The 14,171-nt window shown below is 40.7% G+C and overlaps 1 protein-coding gene, 1 non-coding gene and 1 pseudogene across 4 annotated transcripts in view; 2 read left to right on the top strand and 1 right to left on the bottom strand.

Annotated features, from left to right (window-relative positions):
* Nucleotides 1–14,171, top strand: part of Pde7a (phosphodiesterase 7A) — a 120,743-nt gene that overhangs the window by 7,291 nt on the left and 99,281 nt on the right. The gene's annotated exons all lie outside the window — the stretch shown is intronic.
* LOC123459070 lies at nucleotides 524–624 on the bottom strand (annotated as a pseudogene).
* Nucleotides 7,509–7,615, top strand: LOC123458969. The gene has a single exon (XR_006635902.1). It is a non-coding gene; the product is annotated as a U6 spliceosomal RNA (small nuclear RNA).

The following is a 14,171-nucleotide window of genomic DNA, read 5'->3' as shown; positions in this document are numbered from 1 at the left end:
TTAGGCTTCACAGGCAAGCGTTTAACCACTAAGCTATCTCTCCAGCCCTTATTTTCATTTTTTACTGAAGAGTAAACTGAACTTGGGGATTAGCTTTGTCCTTAAGTATCACATGAACCTTATCTTAGAAGGGCCTGTCAAACTGTAGCTTCATTTTTTTTTTTCCCCAAGGAAGGGTCTCACTCTAATCCAGGCTTAAAACTTCTCCCCTCTCTGCCCTCCAGGGTTCCTTTCTGGCTTCCTAGCCTCTGTTGGCAGCCCAACTTAAACATGCAATTCTAAAAATTTAAAGCTATGTACTGGAGAGAGAGCTTAGACAAGGAATACTTTTTGCTTGACAGTTCAGTTTTGGTGATCTATCCTGAGTAAACAGGTAGAAATGTTGGTAAAGATTAATCCTCAAGGAAATTCATCCTGTTATTTAGCAATGTGAAAATTTAAAATGGCAATTTTTAAATGGTTAAGTATATTCTTTCTAATTACGGAATGTGGTATTTAAAATTTTTACTTTTGTTTATTTAAGCAAAATATGGAACACTGCACGAATTCTGTCATTCTTCTGCAGGGGCCATGCTAATTTTATATGTTTCATTCCAGTTTTAGTATGCATACTCAACAAAGCAAGCACGTGGAATGTATTTTTTATATCTGCATTATGTATCTACTTTGAAGAAGTTGGCTGTAATACCATGGCTAAACAAATTTCAGTATTTTTATATCTGTGTTATATAAACACTAAAATGCTTTGAAGAATTCTTAATTGTATGAATTAAATGCTTAAAGCAGAACGAAGTAAAGAAAATCTGGGATATTCTAAAATCCCCCAATTTTATTTTAAAATAAGTCACAAATACATGTGTGTATACATAGATACAGTGAGTGAGTGAGTGAGTGAGAGAGAGCGATCATGTGTACTTTCAAAAAGAAAGAAAAGGCTAGATGGGTCACAAAATGTTCTTAAGGCAATCTGTAAATGGCAAAATTTTAAGAAAGTCTTACTTCTTTAGAAGTTTATGTAACTTTATCAACATTTGTTAACATGATTCTTCTTTTTTAATCAAAATTTAGGAATGAAAAAGTGAAGCCAGTTGAATTTGAGCCAAGATCTCTGGCAAATAGAGTGGGATGCCTGATGAGATTATAAATTCCTAGTCATTGGTGGTGGAGATAGCAGCTGGAAAGATACTTGGATGATGATACTGTCAAGAGCATTGACTCTTCTGTTTTCCTCCAAGATCACCATTCTGTAATTATTTGGGTAACTCATGTGCCAAACAGGTCTATATATAAATAAATTATACAATTGTTCACCCTCTCAGGGAAATGTCAGGAGGTAAAATGGTACAGTTATTGTCTGGAAAAAGCTGATCACAGCTGGAGAAGATATATGGAAAGCAGGTTTTCAACAGTGGTGTCAGTGGAGGAAAGAGGATTAGGAAGCTTGGAGTTGTGCTTAGGCACTGATTTCTGCTGGTAGGAAAAACATTGTTTCCTTTTTACTTTGGGAGATCATGTAGAATAGATTAGGGCTAGGAAGAGGAGGTAGGTAGATTTTGCTTCCCTCCCGTTCTTCCTTCCTCTGTTTTTTTTTGGGGGGGGGTGGGTTCTGTGGATTTAACCTATTGTCTTATACAGCTAGGCAAGGGCTCTACCACTGAGCCACATCCCCAACACTTCCTCTGTGAATATGTTGAAGTGTCAAAATTGTGGGGGAACATGCAAGAGAGGGACCAGAGTAAGTAATGCTTTAGAAGCAAGGTCAAGACTAATAGATTCTGACCTTTACCACAAGAATTTTTAAACATACTTGTAAATCCCTTCAAAGAGCCTTAGAAACAGCGAGATGCCTTCTTACAGATATTGATTTTTTTCATCTAAGTTTAGTATTTGTAAGTGATAAAATACCTGTGCTACCATGCCTGGCCTTTCCTTGGATTAGGGTTTCTCCTAGTCCTGGGAGTCTATGTACTTCCAAGCCTCTAGGGAGATGATAGTAGACCCTGAGGAGACTCAAAACTTATTGAGGTGGTTTGATTCAGGTGTCCCACATAAACTTAGGTGTTCTGAATGCTAGGTTCCCAGCTGATAGGGATTTGGGAATTAATGCCTCCTGGAGGGAGTGTATTTGGGGGGACAGGCTTATGGGTATTATAGCCAGTTTCCCCATGCCAGTGTTTGGCACACTCTCCTGTTCCTGTTGTCCACCTTATGTGGGCCAGGGGGTGATGTCCACTCTCTGCTTGTGCCATCGTTTTCCCCTGCCATCGTGGAGCTTCCCCTCAATCCTGGAATCCAAAATAAACCTCTTTTTCCCAGAAACTGCTCTTGGTTGGGTAATTTCTACCATCTTTGTGAACCTGACTGCAACAATTGTCAAAGCAGAAAAATCAGAGGATGTTGAGAGCTCAACACTAAAGGATAAGTAACATGCTCTTCAAGGCTCAGGAAACATTGTAGAAGAGGGGTCGGAAAGAATGTAAGAGCCACAGGGTGGAAAGGTATACTCTGAGGCATAGTCATCATCTCCTCACAGAGTAACTGGTGCATTCATGATCTCACAGTGATTATGGATAGCCCCACTGAGGAGGGCCTTCGTTGGAATGGGGATAGGGGAAGAGAACATAGGAGTACAACCAAATGGGAATATGACCAATGTGCAATATGTTCATGCAATAAAGTTCTCAACTAAAAAAAATAAAACGCAGAGCTGGAGAGATGCCTTAGCGGTTAAGTTGTTTGCCTGCAAAGCCAAAGGATCCAATTTGATTCTCCAGGACCCACATAAGCCAGATGCATAAGGGGGCACATGCATCTGGAGTTTGTTTGCAGTGGCTAGAGGCCCTGACATGCACATTCTCTCTGTCTCTCTCTCAAATAAATAAATAAAATTTAAATAAAATGCAGCTGGGCATGGTGACCTATGATCTTAATACCAGCCCACAGGAGGCAGAGGGTGGAGGATCACCATGAGTTTGGGCCACCCAAGCAGGCTCCCTTTCATAATCATGAGCTGTGCGATCTGGTTAGGTATCTCTTCATCCTCTTCCCTTCCTTACAGTGGTCTCTGCTGTCTGTGAATTTGCTAGCATTGCTGTCTCTTGCACTTTGCTTTGATTCATTCCAGAGACCCAGAATCCTTTCATGTTGTCTTGTCACTCAAATCCCAGCTCAGTCTTTGCAAAGCAACCATCCTTGGTTCTCCTATTTAAAATACATTCCTCTCCTTCCCCCATTCACTTGTTTTATGTATGGCACATGCCACTTTCTGCCTACCTGGCTTTTACCACCACCTCCCCTATTACCTCTGCCACCACAGATGTGTGGTCCCAACACAGAGATCTTGTTTTCCATATTTGATGTTGTGTCCCTAAAGTGCAGCAGTAGTTAAGGGTCTGGACAGAAGCATCAAAGCAGCTTACTCTTAATTCCAGAGCATGTTATCATAGCTTTTCTTTGAATGAATCTCAAGTTGTATATTTTATAATAATGCTATATTGCACCTTCATTTTTATCCCTTTTCTAAATTTCTCTCTATTACTGGAACCCTTAATCTTTCAATGTATGTGTTACAGTCAGGTTTGCATTGCTGGCAGAAAATGTAACCAAGAGCAGCTTGTTGCGGGGGGAGTTGATTTTGGCTTACAGACTGGAGGGGAAGCTCTATGATGGCAGGGAAAATAATGACATGAGCAGAGGGTGGACATCACCTCCTCACCAACATTAAGGTGAACAGCAGCAACAGGAGAGTGTGCCAAACACTGGCAAGGGGACACTGGCTGTGACACCCATAACCCCACCCCCAACAATACACTGCCTCAAGGAGGCATCAATTCCCAAATCTCCATCAGCTGGCAACCTAGCACTCAGCTCAGAACACCTAAGTTCATGGGGGACACCTGAATCAAACCACCACATTCCGCCCTGACCCACATAAACTGATAACTATACATGATGTAAAATGTAATGAATTCAGTCTCACTTTAAAGCTCCCTGTAGTTTTTATCAATTCTAATGATGATCAAACATTCCCATTATTACAAGATCTTTTTACTGAGCCATAATATCAGAAAATCCCTCTAGGGGCTGGAGGGATGGCTTTGTGGTTAAGGCCTTTGCCTGCAAAGCCAAAGGACCCAGGTTCAATTCCCCAGGACCCACATTAGCCAGCTGCACAGTGCCTGGAGGCCCTAGCATGCCCATTCTCTCTCTCTCTCTCTCTCTCTCTCTCTCTCTCTCTCTCTCCCTCCCTCTTTCTCTGTCAAATAAATAAAAATAAACTTTAAAAAAATCCCTCTAAAGCCCATAATAGCACAGAATAAACATTCATACTGCAAAAGATGGCATTAGGCTTAACTAAGAAATACTCAACCAATACAAGATTTAAACCAGGGAAGGGGCCTGGAGAGATGGCTTAGTGGTTGAGCACTTGCTTGTGAAGCCAAAGGAGGCTCATTTCCCCAGTACCCACATAAGCGAAAAGCACAAGGTGGAACATGCATCTGGAGTTCGTTTGCACCCGTCCTGTCTCTCTGCCTGTTTCTTTCTCTCTTTGTCTGTTACTCTCAAATAAATAAATAAAAATAAACTTAACAACCAGCGAAAAACATCAAACTCTGGAGCTCCAAGTCCAACAACTCTTAGCCAGTGACAAGTCTTTGGAGCTCCAATTCCACCCCTCCATCTAGGTTACTCTCAGTCCTGGAAAACATCTGGAGATGGCAGCTCTCCTTAGCAGCCATCTTGTGTTTCTGGCATTGCCACTAGGTCTCCACTGCAACCCACAATCCATCCTCAGGGCTCCATTTTGTCTCCATGCAGGCATCCTGCAAACCTGCTTCACACTGCCTATGGCCATTTCCAGAACACAAAACGATGTTGCAAGTTCAGTGACTCTCTCTTCCCTGCATTTCTTAAACTCCATAATACCAGGTGGGGTGCCAGTTTGTTAATCCAGGGTAGAATAAAGCAGACTTTGAGGACAGGACACTCCTTCAGCATTCAGGCCCCTTTAAAAAATTCCATTTTTCTATTGTCCCAGTGCAGGTCAGCTGGCCCACTCTCAATGGTTGTAATCTCTTATGCAATTGCAGCTGAACAGGCAGTGGTTTCAGCCCAAAGATTTCATCCATATCTCTCTGCACACACCAGTCCATTTCAATGCAGCCCTGCACAAGTTCTCAAGACACAGGCATAGCAGCAAGCCTTTCACATAAACTGCTTCTAGCCCAGTCCAAGTAAAGTTCTTTCTCATCCTCACAAGCCAAACCTCACAGTCCGTAGATCTTACTGCATTCAGGTCTTTCAACTCTGACCAGAATGGTCCATCAAGCTGTACTTATAATGCTGCAAGGTGTCTCTTTAGACCAAGGTTTCAAATTCTTCCACATTCCTCTTGAAAATCAGCTCCAAAAAAGGCCAAAGCCACACAGTTAGGTTTCAAGCAGCAATGACCCCACTCTCAATACTACTTTACTGTTGCAGTCAGGTTTGCATTGCTGGCAGAAAACACCCAACGAAGAGCAGCTTGTGGGGGGAAAAAGTTGGCTTATAGACTTGAGGAGAAGTTCAATGATGGCAAGGGAAAATGATGACATGAGCAGAGAGTGGACATCACTTCCTGGTCAATATCAGATAGACAACAGCAACAAGAGAGTGTACCAAACACTGGCAAGGGGAAAGTGACTATAATACCCATAAGCCTGCCCCAACAATACACTGCTTCCAGGAGGGTCTAATTCCCAAATCTCCATCAGCTGGGAATCTAGCATTCAGAACACCTAAGTTTATGGGGGACACCAGAGTCAAACCCCCACAGTATGTTAATCTCATGTAAGAATGCCCTAAGATAGAAGTCAGTTTCCTACAGCAGCTCTGCTGCAAGTGGAGTTCTAGGATTTGAACTTGGACTTCCTTCCAAGTGGAACTCTTCTGTGCTCTGCTGGTGTGGAGGCTGGAGCTTTGAGTGAGTGGGAGGTAGAAATCCAGAATTAGAATAGTAGCCCTGTCCCTTTGAATAGAAATAGCAAACACTTATTACTTGTTTCTATAAGAAGAACTGGGAGGTATTTAAATAGAACTTGAGAAAGTAACTCAAAAAAATTTTTTTGAACTAGAGTTAATATGGGCTTGCAAGGATATAAAAAAAAACTAAAAAAAATAGAATGCATGCTCCTACCATCTAGAAATAACCACAATTAACATTTTAAAACATTTAAATACTATATTTTTTCTGTGCAGAAATGAAATACTGTGTTTTATATATATGTGTGTGTGTGTGTGTGTGTGTGTGTGTGTGTACATATATATATATGCATGCTTACTTGGAGTTTAAAATCCTATCCTGATATAATTAGCATATTTCAGATTTGTCAAATGTTCTAGAATAGTAGTGATAATTTACATTTATATAAGATATATTTATATATTCTGTGAATAGTATATAAGTGCTTTCTTATGCTTTGCTACCAATTTTTACTCTTATATCTTAGATTTTTGTTTATAGTCAACTTATATTTCATATTACCTGCTACATATCTTCTATGAGTTTTGTATATTGCCAGTTTTTCTGCATTTTAGCGTATCTATTAAATTGATTTTTGAATGATTTTATATTGAAAATAATAAAGGCAGTACTAGTAGTATTTTTTAGTATTTTTAAATCTACATGTAAACTTGTCTTCAACATACGAATTTGACACTGTTTATTCACTTGAATAAAACAAAATTTTGACGGTTTCTACTCTATTTTCTTTTTTTTCTCATTATTAACATTTTCCATGATTATAAAAAAATATCCCATGGTAATTCCCTCCCCCTCCCACTCTGTTTTCAATATTGGTAAAATTTTGACTGTTTTTCTGTCTGTTTTCAATATCAGTAAAAGAAAGACATAATGAAAACAAGAATGTGGAATTAGAAGAAAAAATTATGCTTGGAAAAGTATATTGAAGACTAAAGACTTGAGAATTGTGTGGGCTGCTGAATCATTTTCCCTGTTAATGTGACTGTCACGCAGTCATCTGCCAGCAAGTCTTTTTAATTTTGTGATACCTCCAATTTTATAGTAAGAAAAATGAAGGATAGGACCCATTTTAGATAACATTTCTAATTCTTTTCTCAAATTTTAAAGAGAACATGTTAAACGTTACACAGGGATTTAGGAACTTGCAGTGTTAACATGGAATAGCACTGTAGTGAAGGCAGAGCATAGAGTATTTGAAATGTGTACAAATATTTTTTGATTTCATATCACAATGAAAATAATTCATTTTGAGAGAAAACCTTTCTGGAACTGACTTTGAGCATTTTTGTGGATGGTAGGCCTCAGCTCATTTCCATTTGAAGAGAATATATTGTAAGGGTTTTCTATCTTTTTAACACCATCAGAAGTGCTTTTTGCTTATTTTAGAGACTGGTTCACTTGGGCTATGTGAGAAGAGCCACTGGGAATGTATAATAAAATTTTAGTATTTATTTGTATTTTATTTTTTTCTTTTAAAAATATTCTTGTGCTCACTTTGGCAGCACATATACTAAAATTGGAACAATACAGAGAAGATTAGCATGGCCTCTGCACAAGGATGGCACACAAATTCTTGAAGCGTTCCATATTTAAGTGTGTGTGTGTGTGTGTGTGTGTGTGTGTATTCCCCCCCTTGGGCTGGAGGTATGGCTTAGCTGTTAAGATGCTTGCCTACAAAGCCAAAGGACCCAAGTTCAATTCCCCAGAACCCATGTTTGCCAGATGCACAAGGGGTGCACTTGTCTGGAGTTCGTTTGTAGTGGCTGGAGGCCCTGGAGCTCCCACTCATTTTCTCTCTCTATCTCCCTCTTTCTCTGTCAAAATAAATAAGTAAAATATGTTTTTTTCTTGTTTATTTGCAAGGAGGGAGGGAGGAAAGAAGGGCTGTAACAGGGCCTCCTGCCATTGCTGATGAACTCCAGATGCATGTGCCACTTTATTTACCTGGCTGCATGTGTGTGCTGGGGAATCAAGCCCAGGCCTTCAGTCTTTGCAGGCCAACACCTTTAAGCACTTAGCCATCTCTTCAGCTCATGTTTAATTTTTTCCTAATATGCTAATTTAGTTTATATGACCTGAAACACTTGAAAGTGTGTTTCTAATTTATAAATAAATGCATTGCAGGGCTGGAGAGATGGCTTAGCGGTTAAGCGCTTGCCTGTGAAGCCTTAGGACCCCGGTTCGAGGCTCGATTCCCCAGGACCCACGTTAGCCAGATGCACAAAGGGGCGCACGCATCTGGAGTTCGTTTGCAGTGGCTGGAGGCCCTGGCGTGCCCATTCTCTCTCTCTCTCTCTCTCTCTCTATCTGCCCCTCTCTCTCTCTGTCACTCTCAAAATAAATAAAAATGAACAAAAAATTAAAAATAAAATAAAATAAGTGCATTGCAAATTCAGAGACCAAGACCAATGCTTTAGAATCTGTCCATTGCTATGCATTCTTCCCTGTGGGTTTGGGGGGGGCAGCCATACCAATATACATATATATATACGTATGTGTGTATATATAAACTTTTTTTTTTTTTTTTCGAGGTAAGGTCTCATTCTAGCTCAGGCTGACCTGGATTTCACTATGTAGTCTCAGAGTGGCCTCAGACTCATGGTGATACTCCTACCTTTGCATCCCAAGGGCTGGGATGAAAGGCATGCACCACCACACCCGGCTGTATATAATATTTTAAAGAGCTTTTGAATTCACTTACCCTCAGCACAGCTGCCCCTATCTACTGCTTTATCCTGACTTCAGTTTGTTTGATTAGACCATGAGTCCCTTTAACAGTGGATAATGTTTAGTTCTGTTCAGCCCAGTGCACCAGCAATCCTATCAGTGTCCCAGTCCTACTGATAATGCAGCTCTTGATCTTCCTACACTCCCTCCTTTTTTGGCTTCCTCAAATGCCATTCTACCCATTGCCATGAAATCCAGACTTTTAACATGTTATGTGCTATCTCACGGCACCACTATTACTTCTTAGGATGATAACAAGGATTTCTGCAGAGCCTCTTGCAGTGGTAGTAGTTTTCAGATTTCCTCATTAAAAGCTGGAGAGATTATAACTAGAATGTAGGGCAAGTTTCTAACCCTTGAGTGTATAAATGGTCTTGGCTTTTTCCTGGGTGGGGCCTTGGTTGATTTAGTAGGTTGACTTTAGGCAGTTCTTGCCTCCCGCAACCTGTGGAATATCCCAGGTCAACACACCCTCTTTGTTTTCAGCATAGCCATAGAACTAAACCAAAAAGAATTATTACAATTTTTGCATGTTAGAAACTGGATCAGCTTACATAGGCAAAAACCATTGATGTATAGTAGAAGTGTAGTGTGAGCCAATATATAATTTAAATTTTTCTTATAGCCACAGTTAAACAAAGTAAAATGAAACAGGTGTGACTATATCCAAAGCATTATCAACATATATATAAGCTATAAATCAACATAGTATAAGTTGCACGTGGTGGCGTGTGCCTTTAATGCCAGCACTCAGGAGGCGGGAGGCAGAGGTAGGAAGATCACTGTTTCAAGGCCAGCCTGTACTAGAGTAAGGCCCTACCTTGAAAACAATAACAGCAGCAGCAACAAGACAAAAATACTAATATATTTTATTTTGTAGTTCTGAATAGTAAGTCCGAAATCCAGTGTATCTTTCACTTGGAACACATATCTGTTCTGACTATAGCCACAAGGAGTTAATTCAGTCTCCTTGGACAGCACAGATCTAGAAATACTGACATTTTATAGTGCTTACAGTTGGTTTTTTGTTATTAGGTAAATTTGTTGGGGTGTTACTGTATGAGATTTTGAACATTACTACTTCTTCAAGCATTAAATTTAGTTATTTAGATCGTGGAGATCAAGATTATATGTAAGTTATCTGCATTTGTAGAGATACGTAATCTCAAGAATGTGAAGATTGCCAAATTGTAGCTTTATTTTGCCTCTGAGTTGGACTAAATCTTTAATCTTGATTTGGGGCAGGGGAACTTGCTGTTTTATGTGAACTTGTGCTTGTCACAGTACTGCAGTTCTCTTTCAAGGAGATTATCATGGTTAGGGTAGTTGCTCCGCAAGAAAGGGCATGAAGCTTTTTGAGGTCAGATTCTGACATATTCTTGTACTGAAGCTTTTATTTTCTCTAAAAAACTTTCCAGTATAAAAGCTAAAAACAAAACCCTCCACAAAGACTCATGTCCCAGAAGAACATGGATCCTTCATTCATTAAGCATTACAGAAAGCTAGCTATGTTGCAGACCAAGAGCTTTGCATTTTTGGAATATTAACCAGAGGACCTATAGTTTTTACTGTTAGGAAAGTAGGTTGGATAAAAATTCCTTAATTTGGGGGCTGGAGAGATGGCTTAGCGGTTAAGGCGGATGCCTACGAAGCCTAAGGACCCCAGTTCGATTCTCTAGGTCCCATGTTAGCCAGATGCACAAAGGGCCTCATGCATCTGGAGTTCGTTTGCAGTGGCTGGAGGCCCTGGTGTGCCCATTCTCTCTCTCTTCTCTCTGTCTCTAATAAATAAATAAATAAGGGCTGGAGAGATGGCTTAGCGGTTAAGCACTTGCCTGTGAAGCCTAAGGACCCCGGTTTAAGGCTTAATTCCCCAGAACTCATGTTAGCCAGATGCACAAGGGGCTGCATGCGTCTGGAGTTCGTTTGCAGTGGATGAAGGCCCTGGTGTACCCATTCTCTCTCTCTGCCTCTTTCACACTCTCTCAAATAAATAAATAAAAATGAACAAAAAAAATTTAAAAATAAATAAGTAATAAAAATTCCTTAATTTGGGCAGGAGAGATGGCTTAGTGGTTAAGCGCTTGCCTGTGAAGCCTAAGGACCCCGGTTCGAGGCTTGGTTCCCCAGGTCCCACGTTAGCCAGATGCACAAGGGGGCGCACGCGTCTGGAGTTCGTTCGCAGAGGCTGGAAGCCCTGGCGCGTCCATTCTCTCTCTCTCTCTCTCTCTCTGTCTTTCTCTCTGTGTCTGTCGCTCTCAAATAAATAAATAAATAATATTTAAAAAAAATTCCTTAATTTAGTTTGAAATGCTTTTACTGTTTTAAGAATGAAAGCCTCATTTGTTTAAAGCAACTATTGCAATTTTTCAAATTTGTCAAGATAATTTAAACATTATGATTGAAAATGGGAAAAGAATAATTATCCCACCACCACAATATTATTTACTGTACTTACATATTTTAAGGAAGTAGTGATCATTGGATACATTTACTCTTAGTTTCTTTGGAATATAATATGTTTTCAAGTATGCATTTATAATGTTAGTTTTTATAATAAGGGAACATTATTTCACTGTCTTTTTTTTTTTCAAGGTAGGTTTCCACGCTAGCCCAGGCTGACCTGGAATTCACTATGTAGGGTGGCCTTAAACTCACAGGGATCCTCCTACCTCTGCCTCCCAAATGCTGGGATTAAAGGTGTGCGCCACCACGCACGCCCGGCTGTTTCACTGTCTTACAATAGCTTGGAGATGTGTAGGCTAGTGAAGTCGTGCTATTTTTCATGGTTTGCCAGTTGCTACCAGATCACACTTGAGACTTTGGAAAGGGAAAGAGAAGCAATTCAAGGCAGTTTGCTGTTGAGACCATAAGATGACATAACAAAGAAAGATTAAATCAGTAGAAGTCCTAAAATAAATAAGGCAAACATCAAGTTCCATAGCTCTAAGTCCAACATCTCTTAACCAGTCTGTAGTTCGAATCCCACCCTTCCAGCTAGGTTGCTTATAGCCTGGGAAAATTTCATACCATGCTGGCAGCTCTCCTTAGCAGTCATTCCACAGTCCTGGCATCTCCAATGGGCCTCCTCTGCAACCCACGGTTCATCCTCATGGCTCCACCAGGCCTCCAGGCAGGTATTCCAATAAGCTTGCTTCACTTCACCCAGGACCCTTTCAAAATACCAAAACTGTTGCAAATCTAATGACCCTCTCTTTCCTGCATTTGTTATACTCTGTAGTACCAAGTGGGCTACCAACTTGTTGATCCAGGGAGGAATGAAGTAGACTTTAAAGAACAGGACACTGCTTTAACATTCAGGACCCTTACTTTCAAGAATTAGTATTCTTCCTTCTGTCCCAATAGAGTTCAGCTGGCCCAAGCTCAGTAATTGTTATCTCTCAAACATTTGCAGCTGAATGGGCAACAGTTTTGGCACAAAGATTTTCTTTCTTTCTGTGCCATATCCTTCTGCTCACACCAGTTCATTTCTATGCAATGTAGGCCTGCACAAGTTCTCAGGATATGAGAATAATAGCAAGCCTCTCTCACAAACTCCTTCTAGACCAGTTCCAACAAAGTTCTTTGTTCCCCTCATAAGCCAAACCTCACTGTCCTTAGTTCTTACTGCATCCAGATTTTTCAGTTCTGACCAGAAAGGTCCATGAAGCTTGCCTTCAGTACCACAAGGCATCTCTTAGATCAAGATTTCAAATCTGGGGGGAGGAAGGGTATTACCATGGGATATTTTTTTATAATCATGGAAAAGGTTAATAAAAATTAAATAAAATTTAAAAAGAAAATAAAAATAAATAAATAAATAAATAAAAGATTTCAGATCTTTTCACATTGCTCCCACAGGTCAGTTCCAAATGCAACACAGGTTTCTAGCAACAACCTCACATCTGATACCACTTTACTGTTGTAGTTAGCTTCATGTTGTTGGCACAGAGCACCCAACGAAGAGCATCTTGTGGGAGGAGAGGGTGTATTTTGGCTTACTAACTCTAGGGGAAGCACCATGATGGCTGGGGAAAACCTGATATGAGCAGAGGCTGGACATCACCTGGCCAATATGAGGTGGACAACAGCAGCAGGGGAGTGTGCCATACACTGGCAAGGAGAAGCTGGATATAATACCCTTAAGCCTTCTCCCAAAAACTTACTTCCAGAGGGCTCCAACTCACAAATTGCCACCAGATAGACAAGTAGCATTCAGAGCACATAAGTTTACAGGGACACCTAACTCAAACCACCACATTAAGGAATAAGTCAGTATCCAAGGAGATGCTGTTATCAAAAATCCTAAGATTTAACAACAACAATGAAATTGCAAACCAAAAAGCATTCGTAGAAAGTGTTTCAGTTCCTGGTTGTTGGATTTGGGAATGATATCCACTGTTGTAAGTATATTAAAAGAACTAAAGACAGGTGGTTCAGTCATCATGGGCTGCCCATGACTTTGCAGGCCTGTTTGAGAGGCCCTCGCTGAGCAACAGAGGCAGGGAGCATGGAAGGCAGCTATATAACTGGCTTTTAAGATCCTCTTCTCACAAAACCTTTGTGTACTTTGCCGTAAAGAACTGTCGAGAACAGTACCATTGGCCTTACATAAGACATTTTACCTAGTGGTCAGAAAGCAGTCTGCTTCATGGGTGCTGCCTTTCAGAGAAGAAAGCCTGTTCTATCATTCCAAGTAAGACCCAGTGCCACTCATCTTGTTTTCTTGCCAGGATCATATGTGGGACTCTGCAGTGGGCCCTGTGAGATGGCCAAGCAACAGTTCTATGTGGCAAACGCCAAGTGTGGCACAGCTGGCTGCAAAAAATGCAAGGAGATGATTGTGAAGGGTGTATGCCAAATTGGTGAAGTGGTACCCAATTCTGAGAGTCTGGGGGCAATATGAAAGAGTGGTACCACATTAAATTCATGTTTGAGAAACTGGAGAGGGCACGGGCCACCATAAAAAAAAAAAAAAATCAAAGACCATACTGAGTTAGAAGGCTGGGAAGAGCTTGGAGATGATGAAAAGGAACAGATAACAGTATGTTGCAGATCTGTCTTCTTCTAAGGTAGCAAGCACATCAAAGAAGAAAGTATTGTCCAGGCCAAGTTGAATATCACTGGCCAGGTGATACCCCAGTGAAAGGTGGCTGCTTCATTTGCTACCAGTGGCAATTCCTGGAAATTTTCCTGTTTTTCAGCCAACCCTAATAACTCTGAGCAAGCCCCCTCAAGCCCTACCCCTAAGACAAGTCTGTCCTCAAGCAGATGTGACCAAACACAAGGACTGTTCAGAAATTGTGTGCCATGGTGGCTGATAATCCTGGCCATAACACGAAGACCCAGATCTTCCAGGATTTCTTGCAGAAAGGCTCAGTGGGAGATGGCTTCCAGGGTGACGTGTACTTGACAGTTAAGC

The sequence above is a fragment of the Jaculus jaculus genome, chromosome 2, assembly GCF_020740685.1.
Source record: "Jaculus jaculus isolate mJacJac1 chromosome 2, mJacJac1.mat.Y.cur, whole genome shotgun sequence".
NCBI lineage: Eukaryota > Metazoa > Chordata > Mammalia > Rodentia > Dipodidae > Jaculus > Jaculus jaculus.
Note: the sequence above shows the minus strand (reverse complement) of the source record. Positions and strands in the feature narration are given on the sequence as shown.